This window comes from Aythya ferina, assembly GCF_964211825.1.
Source record: "Aythya ferina genome assembly, chromosome: 3".
Classification (NCBI taxonomy): Eukaryota; Metazoa; Chordata; class Aves; order Anseriformes; family Anatidae; genus Aythya; species Aythya ferina.
In genome coordinates, this window is record NC_140298.1 from 97,681,975 (window position 1) to 97,702,985 (window position 21,011).

Below are 21,011 nucleotides of genomic sequence, written 5' to 3' on the forward strand. Positions count from 1 at the left end.
AAACCCTGTATCTGATTCAATACCGTGAAGTCATGTTTAAAATAGACAAGGATCCTCAATAAGTTAGTCTAAAAATTATCTAGTAATGAAATATTGTGGATTTCTTTTTTAGTATGATTAAGACTTAATTTAACTTTCATAATTATTTAGTTCAGTTGTGAATATCTTTCTTACTCTGGTAGCCCTGTTGAGCAGGAGAGTTGGATCACGTGGCACCCAGAGATCCCCTCTGACCACAACCATTCTGTGATCCTGTGATCTGTGATCTCTAAAAATAAAGGAAACTAAATTAATTCCAGAAGTGGAAATAACCAATGCAAAATTGTTGATACCTTTTGAGAAAATGTGCGCTTCAGTGTTTCAGGTGATTGAAATGGAAGGAGTTGAAACATTTTACATTATTAACAGTCAAAAAAAAAAAATGTATTGAAGGTGCAATGGAAAAAATAATGTTATTATACTAGTCATTTGATGGAAAACACTGCATATAGTGATCTAAACACTGCATACTAGTGATCCAAAACATATCAGGCAAATATTAGCTAGAAAGACGCAAAATCCATAAAGAGAGGGAAAGTCTGCAAAGCAGATAGAATTCAAGGGCCTCTCTGGCTCACATTGAAGTTTGCCAGTACACTATTGTTCAGTGATTACAGAGCGATGGTGCTGGAAGGCACATCTGGAGGTCACCTGGTCCAAGTCACCTGCTCAAGAAGAGTCACTTAGAGCTGCTTGCCCAGGACCATGTCTAGATCGCTTTTGAATATATTCAAGAATGGACACTTCACAACCTCTCTGGACAACCTGTGCGAGTGCCGCATCACCCACACAGTGAAAAAAAAAGTTTCCTCATGTTCTGATGGAACCTCCTGTGTTTCAGTTTGGACTTGTCCTGTTACTGGGCACCTTTGAAAAGAGTCTGCCTTTAATGACTGGAGGAAAAACAAACAAACAAACAAACAAACAACAACAACAACAAAAAACACCCATCGAAAGTAGCATTTTATAATGACATTTAACATAGACATAAGCAGTAAAAAGATCAGTAATAGTAACTGCTGCTTTCAGTAATAGTAACTGCTGCTTTTGAAACAATGCAACTCTTATTTTATAATTTATTAAGTTTAAGCATATCTTATTTGTAAATTTCAATATGCTCTTAGTGTATTTAATGAACAATAGCAAAATTAATTAATTTTTGTAGTAGTTAATAAAATTTTGGATTGTCTAGATTTCCCTATCTGTCAATGAGAGATTCATTTCTATTTTTTATCAAGCAAACAAAACATAATTTATGAAATGACATTGAATCCAAAATATGTGATGCATGGCCTGATCCATGAAGGAAAAAAAAGAGAAGAGAAGAGAAGAGAAGAGAAGAGAAGAGAAGAGAAGAGAAGAGAAGAGAAGAGAAGAGAAGAGAAGAGAAGAGAAGAGAAGAGAAGAGAAGAGAAGAGAAGAGAAGAGAAGAGAAGAGAAGAGAAGAGAAGAGAAGAGAAGAGAAAAGAAAAGAAAAGAAAAGAAAAGAAAAGAAAAGAAAAGAAAAGAAAAGAAAAGAAAAGAAAAGAAAAGAAAAGAAAAGAAAAGAAAAGAAAAGAAAAGAAAAAATATGCACTAATTCACAACCCATGCTTCAGAGGGGAAGGGTGTTTAGTGGTAGCATAGAACAAAATCCAGAATCTCTGTTGGAAATGGAAAATGCCACAGCACTGAGACAAAGACTGGTGCTGGTTGCTTTATAGTCTTCTTCAGTATCATTGCTCTTCTGGTATCTATTACCAGATGGAGACTTGTGTAAGTTGAGTCCCCAAATCAAAGAGCTGGCCAAAGGAAGTGGGAAAACTGTGGCTACAGGACTGCAGCTATGACTGCAATATCACAAGGGATATAGCAGCTGCATGATGGTCATTACAGCACCCTTCTGCAGATACAGTCTATTTGATTGAAAATCGTTCCAAATTCTTCCTGAAGTCTGTCATCATTTGACCCGGCCATAAACGGGTGTTTGATTGCTTATTCTGTGGAGCCAAAGGCAGTCATTTATGCTGCTGGCCTTATCACTTGCTTTTTGCTGGCTAGAAAAGCTGGTATGCCTGAACCAATTAAACCAGTGAACCGTTTGGGCTCAGACAGATCTTTGACCTCCACCTATGAAGGCATGTTGGTCCTGCCATCCATCAGTGGAAGTGCTGCAGGGCCCAATTAGGCTTCACTTTGCCATTTAGACTGTTAACCCAGTACCATTGGCTGGTTTACTTTTCAAGTTGACAGACTCAAACTCACAAGCCCCCTTCTTTCACTACATGCTTGGACAATACTTTGTAGCCAATGTTAGTAATGTGTTAAAGGAAAATATTTATTTCAAGTATATGTACTCACTGCACTAAACCTCTGAGTAGATTAAATTTCATGTGTTTTTAGACTTATATCTGCTGACTTTAGTGACAAAAAATAAATACTTACTGCTTTTTTATTTCTCTTAGCCCTGCGGAAGTAACATAACTATTTGAGACAGCTGGATACTATTCCATCTTGAGCATCATTGGCAGAATTGCTCACTACATCCCAATAGCTACACCTGTTCAAAAGCCTTGCAGGCAAAACAATTGCACAGGTACCACTAAGGGCATAATTTGGACCTCAGAAACTTTGTTACTGGTGATCATATGTGATGTGGAAAGAACCCTACCTGGCTCCTGGAGCCCAAAATGAGTTGCAAAGACTGGCACTCAGAAAAAGATCATTTCACTCTTCAGAAAAGCTGCTGCACTGTGGAAATAAATGTGTTACCTGGGCAGAAGACCCTCTCTTTTAAAATACAGCTAGTTTCAGTGATAGTCTGGTAGACAGTCTGATAGAAGGGCTGACTTGAATTTCACTGTGAATACTGTTCACTACTCTAGTGATTGCTATCACAGTTAGACAGCTCATCAAATAAGTAAACATGTGAGCTGATGGTATTTAGGTAAATATTATGACAGAAAACTTTCTGGAAAAAAAAAAAAAAAGAAAAGAAAAAAAAAGGCATCTTCTGCAAGCAATTTAATATAAAAGATTACTATTTCTATAACATAACCTACATGAAGTACTTGGTGTCAGCAGTTTCAGTATATCCTTCATTGGCAGTAGTAAGTATGCCTGGAAACTCTGACTCATAGTATGACAGGATTAAACTGGTGAAACCAGTGGGAGACAAAAATTGTTTTGTAGTCTGTTTGGTGGAATATGAGGTACTTAACGCCAGTTTTCATCCCGCCATCACCATTCCCGCAGTGCCATCTACCGGTAAAATCATGAGATGTACCGAAAGTAATTGTAATTTACATGTGTTTCTATTATGGATTAATGATTTGATCCTCCATTAAGACACATAGAAAACAGTTATTATTATTCTAATATATTTTATCATTTTCCATAATTTTAAGTTACTCATGATTTCTTTCATAGACAAATATTTAGTATAAAGGGTTCCATGTGGTACAGAATCTTTTCAAAAATACATGCATGTACTACATCTGATCAAGAAATAATTGTTAAGCTTTTATAAATGCAGAGAAAAACATTTCACACTTGTCCTGGTTTCATTATTAAAATGCAAATATGTATCTTATTTTCAATGAAAATATGCATGCATGCAGGGCTGCATCAAAAGAGATGTGGCTAGCACATGGAGGGAAGTGACTCTCCCCCTCTGCTCTCCTCTCACGAGACTCCATCTGGAGTGCTGCATTTAGCTCTGGGCCCCCAGTAAAAGAAAGACATAGAAGTATTAGAGCAAGTTCAGAGGAGGGCTGCAAAGATGATCAAGGAGCTGGAGCATCTCTCCTATGAAGATAGGCTGAGGGAGTTGTTTGGGTTTTTTTTCAGCCTGGAGAAGAGAAGGCTCTGGGGAGACCTTATAGCAGTCTTCCAGTACCTAAATGGGAAGCTACAAGAAAGCTGAGGAGGGACTATTTGTTAGGGAGTTTGGTGATAGGGCAGGGAGTAATGGTTTTAAGCTAAAAAAGGGTAGATTTATGTTAGATATTAAGAAGTTCTTTACTAGAAGTTATTTTACTAGAAGTTCTGGGAGAGTGGTGAGGCTCTGGAATAGGTTGCCCAGATAATCTGTGGATGTCACATCCCTGAAAGTGTTCAAGGCCAGGTTGTATGACGGCTTTGAGTAATCTGGTCTAGTGGAAGGTGTCCCTGCTCACGGCAGGTGCCTTTAAAGTAGGTGATTTTTAAGGTGCATTCCAAACCAAACCATTCTATGATTCTATCTATGTTCTTGCATGTAAACATATTTTCCAAATCTGCGGGCTAATTACTCTAAATGTTTTGAAAGCTCCATAGCTTTGTTAATGTTTAATGATCCTCTTAGAATTTATACCAATATTTGAGAACTCTACTGTGGATTTCATACAGTGTGGGAGGGTGATTGCACAGGTATATATCCCTAAAGATTTATTAGGGTGCAATAGGACTTTCCATTGCAGGAACCTGTGGGGAAACTTTTTGGTTCTCATTCTGTTGGACCTTCCCTTGTGTTCCATTATTATTGTTCCCATATATTTTGGCCCCACTTCTAAAGCTGCAGGAAAGCAAGACAAGAATTATATCACAACTTCTTCTCTAAGTTAGCTCAGAGTATCATTGTCAGAATGGTTCTTCCATGCAGCTCCTCAACTATAGAGTCCTGCAAGCTTTATTCTTATCTTGTTTAACACCTGTATAAAGGTGCTTAAATGCATTTTGAGGCAGCAAAAACTGAAATGCCCAAAAGAAAATGATAACAAAGTTTATTTTATAAGGAGCATAAAACAACACCTTATCTCAACAACTAGCTGCAAGTAACATCTGGATGAAAAGCAACTGGCTGAAGCACTGGCTAGGTGTAAGTAAGATTATTCTGATAATATGAGGACAAAACTTGTCATTCTTACAATATCCATTAAAGAAATGACCAGATACCCTCAGAGATAAATAAGTTTTGTAGCACTAGTCGTCCAAATAGTCAGCAGAGAAAAAAATATCCATGGATATCTTATCCATGGATATAAAAAATATCCAAAAAAATCCTGGTTGCATAGTAACACTTTTTCATTTTAGACAAAGATTCATCTCAAATGTGGGTGTTTGTCAATGGTGGGAATGAAGCCCATTCTCTATATTAATACCTCAGAGGAAGCTTTCCAGTAGTAGTTAGCAAACTACACAGAGGAAGGTAGAATGACCTAATTCTGCATTCTTTGAATGTGTGAGTTTCTGCCTTTTACCTTCACCAGTGAAGGGACTCAACGGTCATATATTCTAGTACCAGTCAGTTTCCACACTGTATATCTTCTAAAACAGGGCATTTGAATGCATTAACAGTAGATATTGTTGAGAAATGTTATTTTACTTCCCAGTCATCTTCAGAATAATTTCAGTTATTAACCAACAATGTGTCTGAACTGAACTATCACTTTTCCTTTTTTATCTTTAATACTTAGAAAGAGGCTTTCTGTCAGTCTGCATCTGTGCTTAATGTTTGCATCTAACCTCTACTTGTCCTTACACCATAAGGTTTCATCAATTATCTTGGCAATATCTGTCTTTCTTCCTTCTTGACCACATGATTTTGTATTATTCATCATATTTTGTATATATGATTTTGTAAGTCAAAGTTATCAAAGATGGATTTATCACCCAACAAACATTATCCATTTTTCTTTTTCTCCTTCCTGGTTAGATAGACATATTGAATGTGAATGCCTCTACAAATCTGTACAGTGTATTGCTCAGTCACTATCCCCAAAGATCATAGTGATTTTTCTTACAGTTCTGATATTTTCTGATAGTTAAATAACAGAGAATTATAGAATGGTTTGGTTTAGAAGGGACCTTAAAGATCACTTAGCGGTAGACTTGGCAGTGCTATGTTAATGTTTGGACTTCATGATCTTAGAGGTCTTTTCCAACCTGAATTATTCTGTGATTCTATAATTCTTGTATGTCCCCTTTATGTAGTGGAAGGTCAGCATACAGCCTCCCCAGAACTTTCTCTTCTCCAAGCTGAAAAAAAAAAGCTCTCTCAGACTGTCTTCATAAGAGAGGTTCTCAAGCCCTTCCATTGTCGTTGTGGCCCTCCTTTGGACCTACTCCAACAGATCCATGTCCTTGTGTTGAGGGCCCTAGAGCTGAACACAGTACTCCAAGTAATGTTTCATGAGAGACATTACCTTCCTCAACCTGCTGGCCACACTTCTTCTGATGCAGACAGGATATGGTTGGCTTTCTGGACTGCAAACACACATTGCCAACTCATGTTGAGCTTCTCCTCAGCAAATATCCCTAAGTCCTTCTTTTCAAGCCTGCTCTCAATTCATTCTCTACCCATCCCCTGTTTGAGCTTGGGATTGCTCTGATCCAGTCAGGACCTTGCACTTGGTCTTGTTGAATTTCATGAGGTTTGTACAGGTCCACCTCTCAAGCCTGGCCAAGTCACTCTAGGTGGCATCTGTTCCCTCCAGTGTATTGATTGCACCATACAGCTTGGTGTCACTGGCAAACTTGCTGAGGGCGCACTCAATTCCATTTTCCATGTCACCAACAAAGATGTTAAGATATTAAATAGCACCAGTCACTGATAAAGATGTTAAACAGTGTTGATATATATATTAATAGAGCATCAAATATATATCAAGATCAACTTCCACTGTTGGTATTCTTGTGCCAGCATCTCCATTCCACCTCCACAATTTTAGTTGTTCTTTCTGAAAACTCTATTTCTCATTTGACTTTATATGTTGTCATTGGTAATAATTTTGTGGGTGCAGAGTTGCAGCCAGAAAACTATTGTATGAGGAGACAATGATCTACATGTTTACTTCCTTCTCATGTATACGGGTGCACTTTGAATAGCCTGTGACCACATACTAGCCAGCTATGGAAGAGTATCCATGACTTCAAAGCTGTATGCCTCCATAGTATAGACCCCATGTAAATACTGTATGCAATAGAATAATTAATCAATTAATTATCCATGAATACATAATCAATGTACGTGTATTCAACATATATTCAATCATAAGGACAGTGCATTTTGTCTTATACCTGAAATATTATTTGTACCTGTTTGGGAACTATATCTTTATTGAGGCAAGTGTATTGAAACAAATTGTTCAAGGTTACATACACACTCCATATATGGCTGCTGTCAGTGACTGAAGAACCTATATTTAGGGCAAAAAAAGCACCAGTGAACTTAGAGCTGATGAACCTCACCATGGATGGGAACTCTGTTCCACATGTCATAATCCATGAGGAGGAGCTCATCCAGTGCTGTGTGAGAATTACAGGTGTGTTTTTGCAGTGGAAAATTCCACCAACCTTGCATACTCAAAAATGATTGTGCAGGCATAACAGTAGGGGATATGTTGAGCAGATAAGGGGACAGTGGAAGGTCCTACTGTCCCAAAATAAGGAGGACAGCTAAGAAAACCAAGGCAAGCTGTTGCAGAACCAGCAAAAACAAAAGAACATGGGCCCCTTCCATCATGAGAGAAGGGAAAAAGGGGGGGAGGGGAAGGGGCAGGAGAAGAGGAGGGAAGAAGGGTGGAAAAGGAGAAATTAAAGGCTGGTCAAAGAAAATTGTACATATATGGTATAGTAACAAGCATTGAGTAGGTTGTGAACCTGTGGTACTCAGTCAATGAGGAAACAGTGGAGGAATCAAGCATTGGGAAATAGGGGATATAAGGTTATGAAACACTTCTGCTGTACACTTGTGGTTGCAGAATGCCCGCCATTGCAATCACAAATAAAAAGGTTACTTCACCGAGATCCTCACCTGAGCCTGTGTTATTGGCCACATATTGTTTCTCACAACTGCAACATCAGCATTCCAAACACCAGAAAGGACATCAGATCGCTGTCACCGTTTCTGTAATTTTCATAATTTACTCAGTAAATTAGTTAAACATCTTGGAGTGTCTGTGTCCTTCTTACTGACAACCCAAAAGAATTGCAACCTCAATACAAAACAGTAGGAAATTACTATGCCTTCATCCACAATATAAGGAAAGAGAAGAAAGTTATTTTCCTATATGAAAACAGCTTCTGAACATCCTATAAATATGTTCAGAATGTCCTGTAAAGAAGTTCAGAATGTTCAGATGTCCTGTAAAGAGAAGTCTTTTCCTGACAACGTTTAGAAAAAAACAAAAGGATAAGTACACTCTTAATAGTCACTAATAGAACAGTCACTAACAAATGGATATGGGCTTTAGGGGAGTGCTAGTCTTTCATTTTACTTCATAAAAGTATTCCTAATTCAAACAAAATCTGTGACAAATGAGGGTTTTTTTTTTTATTCTTTAAATATGACTTATTTTAGCAGTTTCACAAACTTGTCATAAAGTTCAACTTATACTATTACAGATTTTAATCAACCATTTCTCTTCCCTCTATATGCCAATGTAAAAAGAGAAACTATTCATTCAGGTGGCATTGACAAAAAAAAAATATATGAGATACATAGTTGTGTCTGTGGTGCTAGGAATATATGTGATGTGTAGTTTCACTAAAATTATATGTGGGGGTTGTTTATTTTCTGTAAAGAACTCCAGAAGTTAGGCAGAAGACTGGGTTTTGTTACTGCTGATGGTCCGCTTAGTGGGGGATATAATGAAATACAAAAAGGCATAAAGGCTTTTGTGCATGTTCCTGAATCAGGAGGTAGATGTAGAGCTACAAAGACAGGAGAAAGTTCTGTCTGGAAAGTACAGAGCTTGTTAGGCAGACAGGATTTTCTGTTTTCACAAGTTAACTAAGATTTCATTTCTACTTATACACTGTGCTCTGATGCTTATACCATCTCATCACTTCTGTGTTTAGAATCCAGCCTTCTGGAGAAGGAGAAAATGTGACTAAATTAGTTATTCTCCACAACATTAGGGTGTTCCAAAAGGGTGCACTTCAACCTTATATTGCTCCTTGAGAAGTTCAGATACTCAGGAAGAAGGTGCACATAGCTTGGACTGAGAAAAGAAAGTGCAAATCAAAACCATTTGAGTGAACACGTGATCCCTCCTAGTTCATTTCAGTGCAAAACCAAGCAAGTGAGTTTACAAAACCTCTAGTAGCTGTTTAACCTGTTTGCTTATGCCTTTGGAGTCACCCAGTCTATACAAACGTGAAACACTTTAAGGACTTAGCATTTACTGGGTTTACTTAGTCCAGGCACAAAGTGCTTATTCTGTGAATGCTTTCAGTCAGCAGTGGTGCAGTCAGACTGGTGAAACTAACCCATGCTGGTTTAAGCAAGCCTGTTTGATTTTCTACTGTAAGATAGGATAAGCACTCAGAAATTCTCATCAGTGACAAAGTGACAAATAGCAGCTCGTGGTGGTAATGGCTATACCTGACTCAGAGGGTTCTTCCTATCCAGGGTGAAGCTCAATAGATTAATTTATCTTCTGACAGTGTCTGCTGCATCCTTATTTTCTGTATAATGCTGTCCTTCTGTAGTAGGAATAGAAACTCATGGCTTAAGCCTTGAGTGACATAACTGGCTGCCAGGAAATAGAAATTGTTGTTTAGCTATTTATTCCTATGTATTTTGCATACAGCTTTTCCTTAAATCTAACACAATTTGGACTGAAGAGCAGAAGACTGATCTGCCCAGGACTCTGATCTTACAGGAGAGCTAAACACATACCAAAATTCAATTCTACTGTGTTAAAATTATTCCCTTACTGATACTTGTGCAATACCACTCAGTACAATAAATTCTGATCAGGAAGGCAACATTTGTTAGCCATATTTTCCTATATTATATTTTCTCATCAATAACCAAAGAGAAAGACCAGACTGAATTTTATCTTTTATGTCAGATGTGTAAATTTGATATGGAAGTTGTTGTAACACAATGAATATGGAACAGTGTCATTGTTCAAAGTAGGAATGCCTTAAATTTTGGCTCACAACAGCCCTTTTACTCCCTTCCGTAATTATGCATTATGCCATATGGAACTAAGAGATAGGACAGCATGTGAGGAAGAGGGATAGTATTCCTTTCATTTGGCTTTGACCTAAATCAAGCGGACAAGTCAACTAGCCTTTTTAATTCTGTGATATTTCTGAGCAAAGGCTTTCAAACTCTAAAGCAGTATTCTGAAAGAAGTTGACAATCGCTAGCTACCAAGACCTAAGGCTTAGACCTGTGAACTCATCATCATTTATACTTGAATCAGATATGCATTCATCACTGGCCTAGTATTATTAAATTTCCAGAAAGATGCTGATTCTTTGATCAAGTATATATATATATATATATATTTATTATTATAATAATAATTTTAAAAAAGAATGAGTTATAAGATTTAGTTGGTCAATTTTCAAATTTTAATTCATCAATCCTCTTCACACTTTTTGAGGAATAAATATGCAGTAATTACCGGTTGCTGGTTAACTTTTGAAGCAGACATTCTAGACCTTAGTAGAAATAAGACACTAAAATCCCTGTAAAGACATGTTCGTGTCTGTGTGTGTGTATATATATATATATATATGTATATGTATAGTAGTGACTTGTCCACATTCAATTGGAAGATTGGTGTAGTAACAGCACTGAACTTGGCTTTTTGCAAACCCAAGTTCAGCACACTAACATTAGAGCTTCTGTCATTAGAAATGATCAATACTCACCTTCTTTGTATGACTAAGGGATTGCTGAATTCATTAGACAGACTCCAGATGACAGTTTAGGAAGAGAACTGACCTTGTCAAGAAACTGTAAAAGTTTTAAATATCCCCAACTGTAGCTATCATAAGACCATATCTTGTAACTTTCTGATAATTATTATATATGCTTTTTTTTTTTTTATGCTGAAAAAAAATGTTTTAAATTTTCTTTTTGCTTACCAAATCACTTAAAAACATGGGCAGTTTTTTGGAAAGTCACTATCTTATGCTTGATAGGTATACCAGAGGGGTTTGTAGCTTGTGCTCAGGACTTTGTGTGAAGAAGGCTTGGGGTTTTGAGAATAAGAAAATCATGAAATATGCATCGGAGGAAACGTTTTAAAGCAGTGCAAAATTTGTATGTGAAATCCCCTGCTGAGAAAGATTCTAAATTGGATACAAAATAATTCAGAGGAAGTGGGAGGAAAAAAAAGGAGGAAAGGGGAAGAATATCTCAGACCACAAACTCCTTTGCAGGTGAAATTCAGAAGTTCATAAATCAATTATAAAAATGTGCCCCAGGCTCCAACTTGACATTCCAGCTACTAGATTTTAATTGGAGTTTCTTTGTTTTATTGTTTTAAACACAGACATGGGAAAACATTGCTTGTTTTTATATCAGAACTACAATGGTAAACTTTTTTAAAAAATAATAATAATTCTATAGTACGTTTTAAAATGAAACTTTAAGTCAATAATCTACAAATTAAAAATGTACATCTTTGTAGGAATTGTTGCCCTTGGGTCAATATCTACTTTTAAAAAAGTATTAAAATATTTATTTTTACATGATGAGACATAATGTATTATTTATGGACTGAAAACACCATTTAAATAACATTAAGGGTTATCTTTGCAAACTAATTTAATGTATATTTTATACCTCTGATGGAAGCCCGAGCAATAACAATGTCCCCTTCTGCTGCATAGTCACCAGCAAAAATGGTTTCCAGTGAAAGCTTTGAAGACTAAAATGTCTCTGAAAAAAATCCAAAAATATTTGAAAAAATAATCTTCAAATAGAGAAAATAAGAGTATCTACAACATTCTGCTCAGATACTGGCTAGACATCAGTCAGCAGGTGCTGAGCAATTACATTGTGTATCACTTAATTTATATATTCTTTTATCATTATTATATTTCCCCTTCCTTTCTTGGTCCTCTTAAACTGTCTTCATCTCAAACCACGAGTTTTGCCTTTTTTTTTTCCTGATTTTGTCTCTCATCCCACTCTTAGGGTGAATACATGAGCAGCTGCGTGGTGCTTGCTGGGTTAAAACACAACATAAGAACAGCATAAGAACAGCAAAGGGGCATATTTCTATATGCAAGTCAGTAATTACTAAGTACTAGACAGGAACCACTGCACGGATGCTGCTTCCAGTTCCCATGGTGCTGCAGAACAGATGCTTTCACACTGTCTCAAAACAATGGTTTGCATAGGTCAGAAGCTAGATGCTTCTAAAATAGAAATCAACCAAGAAAGCAGTATGATGACATACCTCCCTACTTCAGGCATAGGACTGCTTCCCACCATTCAGATAAATTATTTGTGGAGGAGAAAAGGCAACAATGGAATTCTAATACTTATTAGAAACATCATACACTTCATAGGCCTCCAGAAGCCCAGCAAAGCTCATACAGTAAGCACAATCCTCATTTTTGGCTTCAGGCTATCACTCTCTTATCATAGTATCCAGATGTTACATAGTGCCCGAATTTCACAGCCATGCTATGGCAGGCTCATATGTGCACCAGGAGTGCAAGCAGAAGAGAGGAGTTGGCAGGACACAGAAAGAAGATGTTGCATCACTAACATTTTCCACAGTAGCAGCATAACCCTGGCACATGTAATCTGTTCCTCCTCGTGGACATGCAGTGAGGAGATGTGAGACCTCAGGCACATGTTTTACATGTCAAGACAGCAGGAGGTTTCTGGCCAGTCTACCTTATTTTTCTGTTCCACTCATGACAAGTAACATGTCTTCAGCACCCTCAGAGGACACTTAGAAAATCAGACATTAATGGCAAGATAGAAATTCTCCTGCCTACATTACAAATCTTATTTCCATGGCCCCCAGGGTTTCCACTTGTGGTAGGGCTCTCATCAGCTCATTTGTTGGCAGCAACAGTTAGGTTTCTTTGAAAATGCCAGCTGTAGAAACACAGACGCCTTAGGGAGCTCAGGCATCTAGGGAGATTAGTGCCAGCTCTGAATATGTTACTGTTGCCTACCTGGTGCATTTTTGTGGCTGTTTGCTTGTTCAAGTGACAAAATCGCCTCTAAAAGCCGAGCCAAAGGCTTTTAGTGTTCAATATACAAACAAGCAGATTAAAAGACTGTCACTATTGGACTGATATTCACAGCAGGGTTTCCATGTATGCAACACAGCAGGGTTTCCATGTACACAACTAATAAATAAGTAATGAATAGAATAATTTCTGTTCTACGTTTGCTTCTCTAATATTGTTCTGCAGTACTACTTCCAAAAAGACAAAATAGGGAGAGATCAAATAATTTTTTTCCCAGTCCCACAGAAAAATGTTGGCAGAAACAAAAATCAAATCTCCAGTTTAGTCCTTGTTTGTTTGGACAGACATGTTACCTGAACAGAATTACAAATCTAAACTGGATTATTTATATTTTTATTTCATGTGTGTGAAAGCAGCAACTTAGACAAATAATATACATGTAAAAACAACTATTAAAGTGTATTACAAATCAACACATTTTTCCCTTATCATCTGTGTTCATGCCAAATACTGTCCTTTGGAACAGTTGGAAATGAAAAGAAAATAGGGAGTGTCAATACACTTTACACTTTTTATTTTGTGTTGCCAACATACCTCCAGAAGGCAGTCCTGAAGTAGCTGTAACGCTGGCGCAGCTGGTTTCCAGCACACACTCTCTGCTATGGAGGTAGGAAAGAGTACGTAAGAAGATTAACAGTCTTAAGTGGATTCAGTTATGGTCACTCAGAAAGTATTTATCAGTTAGTACAAACTGGGGCAACTCTTATGATGCTTTGACCTAACTATGAGTCTTTTGGATAGCGCACATATATTAATTACCATCACAAAGTTCATCCTCTTTGTTGTACCCAGCACAAAGAACCCAGCAACAAATAATTAAATAGGGCTATTAGCATTCAGAGACAGCATCACCTGATGCAGTGGCCATGGAGCAGCAGACTACACAGATACAAGAAGTATGGATGGAATAAAGCTTCTGCATCCCAAAGCAGTAGATAATCTTATTCTGAACTCCAGAGGTCTAAAAACTCCCGGAGAAAATGAAGCAGAGAATACAGTTTATATCCCATAACAAAGAAAATCTGAAATGTAGTGAAGCCTTTCGACTTTAAATAGCGTTAATAATGGGATGAAAGAAAAACAAAAGAATGCAACAATAGAATTCTAAATATATATTTAAATAAGGGGGAAAAAGGCAAGGCTCAGATGATACGGGCTCCTAGATGATGCTAAGCATTTATTTAACTTATGAAACATGACCAAAGCAAAGGGGATGTGTGATCAAGCCAGGAATAAATAATAATTAATTAAATAATAATAATAATAATAAAAACACCAACTTCAACAGTGCTATGGCAATCGAAGAAAGTAATAGACTACGAAGAACAGTACTTAGTTCAAAACAAACTGTCACACTGCTGAAGTAGAGTCATAGAATATCCTGAGTTGGAAGGGATGCACAAGAATCAAGTCCAACTCCTAGCTCCACACAGGACTACCCAAAAATCAGACCATATGTCTGAGAGTGTTGTCCAAATGCTTCTTGAACTCTGGCAGTCTTAATGTTGTGAACACTTCCTAAGGGAGCCTGTTTCAGTGAGTGTATGCAAGCAGAGCATAGCCTTGTTATTACATTTATTTTTCCCCTAACCTACAAAACAGAGGAAAGACTATTGCAAAGATGCAAAAGAACAACCACTCACCTGCTCATGATTCATTCTTTCTATTCTCAACAGTTCTTTGCTACTTACCCAGAAGCAAGAGGTCCCCTTATTTTTTTCTACCTATGCAAACTTCTCCGTATTGTACTGAAAAAGGAGAATAGGTTAATAAAAATAAATATAAAAAGCAAATAGACATAGTATTACAGAGAAAGACAGACTCCTAAGCAGAACTATATATAAGAAGATATATACTATATATGTATCTATCTATATATACTATCTATATATACTATATATATAGAACTATACATATCCAACTCTGTGGATGATTTTTTTTTCTTCTTTTTTTCTTAAATGAAACCTCCAAGGACAAAGGATAACATTTTGATTACCTATATTTTTTTCCTTTTCTTTATCTGTTTCCTACCTTCTCCTTCAGTGTTCTCTATCTGGGTCCCAACATATGATTCAGTTACAGATTGCATCACAGTTTTTGCATAATCACCTCAGCTAAATCTGCTTTCCTGTAGCACTTACATAATTGCAGAAGTCTTCAAACTTTCTTCACTGCTCTCCAGTCTATTCTAAGTGATCATCCCCATAATTCAGAGTGTTTCTTTTCATTGCCTTTCCAACAAAGAGCAATGGCATGGGGCTCTGTCTGAACCCTGGTTTGTGCCAGGTAGTTAAAAGATTTCACGTGCCACAACACAGACTGCCTACTTCAAACTCAGAAAACACCACAGACAGAAATAGAATTAATCAAAAGGAAAAGATTTGTTAATACCATCAAAGAAGCATAAAGAAATCAAGCCTGGTACCTGTAATACAGGCAACTTCACAAATGAAGTTACCAAAATGATTGCATCAGAAGGCAGGTTTAACTGATGAACAAAATAGAACAGTGAGCCATCTTAGGGTGAGGAAGAATTTTTCCTCTAGTAAAAGCTTCAGTGGAATGGATGGGTGCAATAGAGCAAATATTTGCAGGAGTTCTCTGGGACTTTCTACCACAGTTAAGAACTCAGATTCTTACACCAAGAATTGTCCTCAAGAAAGAAAAGACTGAGGAGAAAAAGGATGTACAAGTGTCCTGGGAAGATTTATATCCTGTATTTTTCACAATACATAATTAGGGAGTTCCTGATGTATATACCTGGCACCTCATAATGTTCCTTGTCCATTGTCTCTTTCTTTTGGCAGTTGTGGTTGTTTTTCATTAGCTTGCTCTTCTCCCCTCTGTTTATAAAGTCATCCCTAACTGGGCTGAAGTGTCTCTTCTACAATGTTACAGTGAATTTGTGACTGAAAGAAAAGCAGCTATTTGAAACAAATCAACATTGAAACCATTTTGATATATGTTGAGTGGTCACTAATACTGTGTGGTTTGCCTCTTTTTCTTAGCTTTTTTTTTAAAAAAAAAAAAAAGTGTCTTCTGTCTCCTGCTGGTTATCTGTTTGTGTGTTTTTTAACTGAATTTTCGTCTTTTTCCTTTTCTTAGAACATCTTTACTATGACACAAAAACTTTGTGAAACACTAGGATTCACTCTATTCTAACCAAATGGAAAAAAAAAAAAAAAAAAAAAAAAGGAATTTCAAATATTAAAAATGTTATTTCACATTTCCAACTTTTACTGCCTTTTTCTTCTTAAAAGTTAGAAAGATTTTCAGCAGTGATTATTTGCCATAAAATAACTAGACTTCATTCATTATAACATCACTCAAACATGGCATTACATCTCATTGGAGTCCCAGCAACACCCAGGCTAATGTCAGGGTAAATTCCTGTTACAGACAAGTATCACCAGCAAGGCTTTCACAGATTTTCATTGATAGTTAGTGATACGATTTAACATACTTCACTCAAGTTTATGTTCCTTTTTTGTGTGTGTCCTCTTTGAAGAATCTATAACCTGGATAAAAACAGTAGAAATAAACTAAGGGGTACAACCTCTATTCCTGCCTCCCTTCCTGGAGAACATTATCACTGAATAGTTCTTACTTGGTTTCTCTCTTTCGACAATTAACTCTTATTTTCTTGGCTGTAAAACTTCCCTCCATGCAATCCCATGGTGACTAGGAACAACTGTAGGAAATTTAAAATATTAATTTATAACTGTTACATGAGAGAGATTCACTACTATTCACAATTTCAAATGAGACAGTTATTCCTGCTTGATTTAGTACTGTCCCCAGAAATTTTGAGTACTTAAGCTGAAGTGCCTCTAGGACTGAAGTGTAGGTGAGGTTCATTTCTGCCTTAGATCTGAGAACAGAATTTGTTATCTTTTGTCCTCGATAAAAGCACTTTAAACAATTTATTGTTCTACATCCAAAATTTAGGCATCTCATTTTGCAAGTAATAGAACAAATTTTCTGGCTTGCTTGTCTGGATTTAGACACCTAAATTCTAAATTTTCCTTTTGGTTTCTAAAGTAGTATTTAGACTGTTCCATTCAATATTGCTACAGGGCATGTGAGGAAGCAGGAATAAGAACATGCATATTATACCCAAAGAAGCAGCAATAAGGCTCAGCTCATCATTCTTTTCACCATCTGTCATATATATCATTACAACTATGCAGTGTATTTCAGTGGAATAAGAATAGCAAGAACAGGCTTAAAACAGTCACTTTACCTATCTTAAAAACAGAGAACTGAACAAGTGAATATTTCAATGTTCAGCAATGGTTTTATCTGTTTATGACTATCAGCTGGGAACTGAGGCTATGCTTACCATTGTCTCAGTGAGACATATCTGCCTGAGTCCTCCATTAACAGAAAATGCTTATTTTCTATAAAGTACTGATTTTCTAATAAAGTAATATAAAGTACTTATTTTCTAATAAAGTACTTACACCGGCTGAAATGCCAGTCAAATGTAACTTTTTTTTTCCTAGTATTTTAGGGAGGTACCACCTTTTATTCTGTGTTGACATGTTCACATAGCATCACGCAGTTGCGTGATGCTCCATCACTGGGGCTCATAAATAGTATGTCCATAAAAATAAAAAGCAGTAAAAAGATTATTTGTCAAATATAAAAGCAGGTATTTGGTGTTGTTTTTTTTTTTATTATTTTTTTAAACAACTCCAAAACTTGTACTCTTTAAATCATTGATTTCCCAAGTCAGCCTTATTTTGAGGAACAATGGCCTATAAAAGGCAGCAAGTACAATTTTCAACACCCATCAGTGGCTGCTGCATGGTAGAGGGACTGAAAGCAGTAAAGATTTCCATTTTCAGTACTGCTAAACAGGAACAGAGTCATCAAGAAACTCAAAGTCTTGAAGGAACATTCTCACCTGTGAGAATTAATCTGTCAGTTATAGACATAAATCACGATCCAAGAGGGACATAAGTACCAAAAGTCCACTCCTGCAAAAGATGGCTTAAGTGAACAGCATCTCTCAAGGAGAATGCAATCTTTTCTTAAAAGTTTAGGGTAATTTTGTTTTTGTTTATTGTTGGCATTTGTTTTGTGTTTTTTTGTTGTTGGTGGTGTTTTTTTGTTTGTTTCTTTTGAGGGGTGGGTTTGGTTTTTTGCTTTTTTGACACTTCATTGATATTCCTACTACAGGTAACAAGTGGTTTCCAGCTTAGAGAAATTAGACACAGTCTGGGAAGATAGTGTGAGTACTGTGTCTCATGCAAGAGTATGTTTACAGTTCTAAGCAATTGTATACTGAATTCATATTTAACAGATTAGTTGAAATTTAGTTACTTTGGCTGTAATGAGTTTCATGTGAATAAATCTGCACAGCACTCTGTCTACTGCAGAAATCAGAATCCCTCTGATGGAATGTTTGCCTTACACCTTTTGATGTTAATTGTTGTAATAACTTAAAGATTAGCTTACTGATAATACAGTTGTATATTCAAAACTTACTTTGTTTCAAGATCACAGAATCACAGTATTTCTAGGTTGGAAGAGACCTCAAGATCATCGAGTCCAACCTCTGACCTAACGCTACCAGTCCCCACTAAACCATATCCCTAAGCTCTACATCTAAACATCTTTTGAAGACTTTCAGGGATGGTGACTCCACCACTTCCCTGGGCAGCCTGTTCCAATGCCTAACAACCCTTTCAGTAAAGAAGTTCTTCCTAACATCTAACCTAAAACTCCCCTGGCTCAACTTAAGCCCATTCCCCCTTGTCCTGTCACCAGGCACGTGAGAGAACAGACCAACCCCCACCTTGCTACAGCCTCCTTTAAGGTACGTGTAGACAGCAATAAGGTCGCCCCTGAGCCTCCTTTTCTCCAGGCTGAACAAGCCCAGCTCCCTCAGCTGCTTCTCGTAGGACTTGTTCTCCAGGCCCCTCACCAGCTTCGTCGCCCTTCTCTGCACCCGCTCAAGTACCTCGATGTCCTTCTTGTAGCGAGGGGCCCAAAACTGAACACAGTACTTGAGGTGCAGCCTCACCAGAGCCGAGTACAGGGGGGCAATCACCTCCCTAGCCCTGCTGGTCACACTGTTTCTGATACAAGCCAGGATGACGTTGGCCTTCTTGGCCACCTGAGCACACTGCTGGCTCATATTCAGCAACCACTCATCTCCCAGCCTGTAGCTCTGCTTGGGGTTATTACACCCCAGGTGGAGGACCCAGCACTTGGCCTTGTTAAACTTCATGCAGTTGACCTCAGCCCATCGGTCCAGCCTATCCAGATCCTCCTACAGAGCTTTCCTACCCTCGAGCAGATCGACATATGCACCTAACTTGGTGTCATCTGCAAACTTACTGAGGGTGCACTCAATGCCCTCATCCAGATCATCGATGAAGATATTAAAGAGGACCGGCCCCAGCACCGAGCCCTGGGAAACGCCACTAGTGACCGGCCTCCAACTGGACTTGACTCCATTTACCATGACTCTTTGGGCCCGGCTATCCAGCCAGTTTCTAACCCAACGAAGCGTGCGCCAGCCCAAGTCAAGAGCAGCCAGTTTCTTGAGGAGAATGCTGTGGGAGACGGTGTCAAAAGCCTTGCTGAAGTCAAGGTAGAGCACATCCACAGCCTTTCCCTCGTCCACCCAGTGCGTCACTTTGTCATAGAAGGAGATCAGGTTCGTCAAGCAGGATCTGCCTTTCATATGCTGACCCATGCTGACATATCAGACCCATGCTGACTGGGCCTGATCGCCTGCTTGCCCTGCAAGATATGTGAGTATTGATAGTGTTCCCCAGCGCAGACATCTTTCATGATGATAAAGCAGGGGCACACTTCAGAAATTGTTTGTTTTGCATGATTCTGTTTTTTAACTGGTCTTTTAAGAGAATAAAGAGAAACCAAAAGATAAACAGTGTCTAGATTATGTGTCGTGTGCAAAAACCATTATCAAAGTCATATAGGAAAAAGAAGTATTATACTTCTATGGAACTCATAAAATGAGCTTCACCTGGGAGAAAAAAAAATCTATGAAACACAGTCACAATATGATGAAGCTATTATTTTGAACATGCACTGCTTTTGATATATAAGACTTTAGGACCAGAAAAACACTCAGGATAAGGTCAATAAGAGTCCGTATCTTCTGTGACACAGGTGCTAGTAATGAACAATTTGTGAAGCAAGTGAAGCCCAGAAGCTGTTTAGCAAGCCTAGAGACCATCTTCTGCAGTGTTCAGACTAGGACTCAGGAAGATATGTCTCACTGAGACAAAGCATGACCTCAGCTCCTAGCTGGTAGTCACAAACAGATAAAACCATTGCTGAAAATGCAAATATTGCATGCTTTGCAAACCAGAGGAAAAACTGGGACAGAGCAACAGAATTTTCAGGACTATCAGGGCTATGAAATAAATGAATACAAAGAAAGGTTATTATTTTTTTTTTTTTTAAATTATGTTTAACTGAAAGTTGGAAATGATAAACATAAATCAACAAATCTTTGATCCCTGATGATCAGATCTGAAGTGTATTAGTGGAATGAGAGAATGTTGACCAAAAAAATGTAGATTGCCTAGCATAATACCTGCAACAGAAATTGATATAATACAGAGCTTCTGTAGTGTAACTGTATTAGCATGGCTTGCACAGGTGCAGTATTTAGCAGGGTAGGCTCTTCTGCCAACACTGCCAAAGTACCAAAAACAGCAGAAGCAAAATTCACAAAATCCATGCATATTTTGATACTGATATGGCTTATTGTTGACTGAAATAAAAAGGAAACAAAATATTGCAGTGACTACCTGACCTTATGAATTCATGGAACTGAAGAAAACTAATGGAAGGAAGAAAAGCATTAAAAAAAATAAAATAAAAGGAATTACTCCTGCATGCATTTAACAGAACGAATGGGTGGATGTCATCTGATTTCTAAAACTCACGATTCTATTAAACATAGGAAAATACAAGTGTATAACATCCTCAGAACTCAAAATAAA

The 21,011-nt window shown here is 37.5% G+C and overlaps 1 long non-coding RNA gene across 1 annotated transcript; it reads right to left on the reverse strand.

Moving 5' to 3' along the window:
• Nucleotides 1–8,584: 8,584 nt before the first annotated feature.
• LOC311434696 lies at nucleotides 8,585–14,770 on the reverse strand. Its single transcript, XR_014691654.1, has 5 exons — nucleotides 14,712–14,770; nucleotides 13,555–13,619; nucleotides 11,591–11,686; nucleotides 9,386–9,536; nucleotides 8,585–8,870 (listed from the first exon to the last, which is right to left on the reverse strand). It is a non-coding gene; the product is annotated as an uncharacterized lncRNA (long non-coding RNA).
• Between the last annotated feature and the right edge of the window lie 6,241 nt (nucleotides 14,771–21,011).